This window comes from Apium graveolens, chromosome 8 (genome assembly GCF_009905375.1).
Source record: "Apium graveolens cultivar Ventura chromosome 8, ASM990537v1, whole genome shotgun sequence".
Classification (NCBI taxonomy): domain Eukaryota; kingdom Viridiplantae; phylum Streptophyta; class Magnoliopsida; order Apiales; family Apiaceae; genus Apium; species Apium graveolens.
Genome location: NC_133654.1, coordinates 120,043,432 through 120,047,810, shown reverse-complemented (window position 1 = coordinate 120,047,810; position 4,379 = coordinate 120,043,432).

Below are 4,379 nucleotides of genomic sequence, written 5' to 3'. Positions count from 1 at the left end.
TTAAATCGATTTTGGAGAAATACTCGGCTCCCTTCAATTGGTCAAACAAATCATCAATTCTGGGTAACGGATACTTATTCTTAATCGTCAACTTGTTGAGCTCCCTATAGTCGATGCACAGTCTCATGCTTCCATCCTTCTTCTTGACAAATAATACCGGTGCACCCCACGGGGATACGCTGGGTCTAATTACTCCTTTCTCTAACAGCTCTTGCAATTGCTTTGCTAATTCTTTCATCTCAACGGGCGCCATTCTATACGGGGAATTTCCAGGTGCTAAATCAATTGCAAATTCAATTTCTCTATCTGGAGGAAGTCCTGGTAACTCGTCGGGAAATACGTCTGGAAATTCATTTACAACTGGAATATCTTCAAGTTTTGCTGGCTCCTGACTTCTGTCAATCACATATGCTACGAAATGCTCACATCCTTGTCGTAGTAACTTCTTGGCTTGAATCATCGTTAAGAACTTCTTTACCTGCTTCTGTCCCTTGAACGTTACTATTCTTTCGTCTGGCGTTTTCACCATTACTTTCTTATTTCGACAATCTATCTGAGCATCATGCTTAGATAACCAATTCATTCCTAATATAACGTCAAATTCTCCTAACTTAAACGGTATCAAATCTACACAAAACTTACTACCAGAAATCTCAATCTCACAATTCCCACAAACTTGATTAACAGTTACACGTTCTTGATTTGCTAATTCCACAGTCATTATTTCATTTAAATACCCAACTGGACAATTTAACTTACTAACAAAATCTTGTGAAACAAACGATCGAGTTGCTCCCGAAACTATTAACACTTTGGCACATAAAGAGTTCACATTAAGCGTACCTGCCACGACATCCGTATCCTGGATCGCATCCTTCACCGACATGTCAAAAACTCTAGCCCTCGGAGTCTCATTCACTGTTGGGGTAGATCCCATAATCCTTAATGCATTACTGACTGGGGTTGGTGTCTTGCAATCCCTGGCCATATGTCCTGGCTTCCCACATTTAAAGCATGTAAATCCAATGACTGGAACTTTCACTGCTGGATTCCGGATAGGTTGATCCTTATTTGCTGGCTCTCTTGCTGGCTGATTTCGGCACTCCCTCGAGTAGTGCCCTTTCTGGTTGCATTTAAAACATACCACATTCAACTTGTTACAAACTCCTCCATGCTTCTTTCCACATACTTGACAATCTGGAAAAGTTAATCTCAACTGATTCGGCTGATTCACATTAGCTGAACGATTGCCCTGGCCTCCGTCTCCTGCATTTTGTCTCCTGAAATTAAAATTTCTCCCTGGCTGAAACTTGCCCTTCTTAAAATTTGGAAACTTCCCTGTTTGTGACTGACCCTCACTTCCCTCAACTTTCCTTTTCTTGCTTTCCTTTTCTTTCTGGAACATCTCACTCTCTGTCTCTGCGATCATAGCTTTCTGTACAACCCCGGCATAGGTATCCAATTCAAAAATAGCTACCTTCCCTCTGATCCATGGCTTCAAGCCTTACTGGAATCTCTTAACTTTCTTTCTATCAGTATCAACATACGACGGCACATACCTTGACAATTCCTCAAACTTCCCCTCATAATCTGTTACCGACATGTTCCCTTGCTTTAATTCTAAAAACTTCAGCTCCATTTGATCCTGAACAAACTGAGGAAAATACTTTTCTAAAAACAACTCCTTAAACCTTTCCCAAGTAATAACATCTGTACTTTCCAATGTTTTCACCATTTCCCACCAATAGGTGGCCTCATTCTTCAGATAGTAACTTGCAAATTCAACCTTCTGCTCCTCTTTCACTTTTACCAAGGTAAAAGCCTTCTCTATTTCCTTTAACCACACATTTGCTTCAATTGGCTCTAAGGAACCCTTGAATTCTGGTAGGTTTACTGCCTGAAAAGTTTTGAAAGTTACCTGGGGATTGGTCTGTCTCTGCTGTTGTTGTGCCAGGTGAACTGTTTGTTGAGCCAAGATTTATAGAATCTGGGCTATTGCTGGGTCCATGTGTCCTGGGTTCACATTCTGGTTTATATCATTTTTGTTGTTATTGTTGTTGTTGTTGGTTTCTTCATTCTGGGTGTTGGTGCGGGTATTTCTTCTGGGAGGCATTTTCTGTAAAGAATCAATCAATTTATTTAGCTTTTGAATCAAATCTTTGTATAAAAGAAAAGTTTTGTAAAATAGAAATATCTCTTTTTTGAAAACAGTTATAACTAAGTAAATTGCATGCTTCTTTACAGAATATAAACAGTTATGAAAAACAGGGTACATGGTATCACAGGTATACTGGTGCAATAAATAAGGTAAGTAAAACAGGTGCGATAAAGTAAATGACAGTGTTGGAAAGGAAAAGGTACTGATATATAGATCAAAAGTTTTAGGTAGTACAAGCGTAAAGACGCTTCGAAAGTAAAAGCAAAAAGGGTACAACAACCTACTCACTAGTCAGCATCGTTAGTTTATAAATACAACTCAAAAGTCTACTGATACACACTACACACTACTGTCCATACTACATAACCATAACAACACTGTTCAGCAACTCCATCTCAAAATCTCTAACTCAGCTCCAAGGAAACTCTGGTCCTGCCAGCCTCTCAAAGTCCTCCATTACCTCAGTAGCCTAGCCCAGCAATGCATCAGGGCCTCTGCCAGGTAGTGTAGCTCTATGTAGCCTAGCCTCAAGAACCCTCCGTATCACATGAATATCCTCTCGAAGCTCCCTCACACCACGATCAACATCTGTAGTCCTAATGATATGCTGTAACTCTCTAATCTGAGCCAATAAGGAATCACGCTTCAATAAAAGAGCCTCATACCGGTAATAAGGAACTGGGGGCAATGTAGACTGGAATGGGGCACTCGCTACTGAATGCCCAGTGGAATCTGAATCAGCTGGTGGGGGTCCTCTGACAGGTGGCCTCATGCCTGGAGGTGGAATAGCCTGCAATGGTACGGGCTGCAACACCGGTGGAGGTAGAATAGCCAATGCTGGTGGAATAACAGGACGTGGATCCGATGTTGGTGCTCCAACTGAAGGCTCTGAGTGATCAGCTGATACGGGAATAAAAGAGTCGGCCATCTCTGCTATCTGAAATCATATCGTAACATAAGAATCTCGTACCACGACGCAAACTATACTAATACCAGTTATACCATAACACTCAACCTCTCGACGTTCTATCATCCTATACCTTACTTCTAATCCTATCCCTCTACCCATTCCCGTCAACCTAGGCTTGTGTCAGTGACTTATAACCTGTAGCTCTGATACCAAACCTGTGGCGCCCTCCAAACCCGGGTCAGAAGTTTGGGGTCCACACACACACCTTAATTATAACCTGCTTATAACAATAATAAAATAATAATAATATATGCAATGACCCTACTTACCAACCACCACGGACCGCAACAGGTTAAAGTATGCACACAAGCCAAACACACTAATTTATTACAAATCGTTCAAATCCCAACTATTTCAAATTCAAACTGAGTATTAAACAATATTACAAACTTTTACAAACTTAAATTATTCCAAAAGAAGCCTACTAGCTCAGCTTTCTCAACCGGAACCCCTAGCTCTCGCGCTGGACTGGGGATCCTCTCTACCAACTGGTTCCTTTTTAACTGGAAAGAATATAAACAACATCGCACGAATGAGCTAACTAGCTCAGCAAGTCACAATGACAAAACTGAGAATAATGATCATCAGGTGAATATGTTTATGATATCAAGTGAACAATGGATTATGATTTAGAATTGGATATTATACTTTTAATTTAAAAACCAAGGTTAGGCTGCTGATCAGTCACGCACTAACCCTGAGCAAGGCACACAACATTGCTCTAACTACTGGATCCAAGGCACACATTGGCCTAACTTGACCATTATATGGTCTGACCACGAATCTGGTCCATAATTTTATAAAAACAATCCAATTCTAACATAATAACAGAATATGCAATAGTAAACAATAACCGAAATCATTAACAACAATAAATGTTTAACAATGAAAGGGTTTCAATCCTTGTAAGGATCAATAAGGCAATTTAAAAGCTTGGATGTTGGGTAATGAAAGAATTGGATAACAAAGGAATCAACGTTTCAAGATTTCAAGGATTCGATCTTTCAAAGTATAAGATACCATGGGTTGAGTATATAATAGTTCATTTTAGTGTTTGGTATTTAGTTTGTATGTATTTGTAAAGTAGTATCGTAGATTTGTGGTTCTTGTTTGGGTATACAATAATCAATGGATTAGATAGAATATGATTCATGGCTCAAGGACAATAACTGAAATCAAGATTTAGGTTTCTGTGCTTCAAAGCACTTGCAATATCACAGGATTATCAAGTACTACAATATCTCGAGAAAG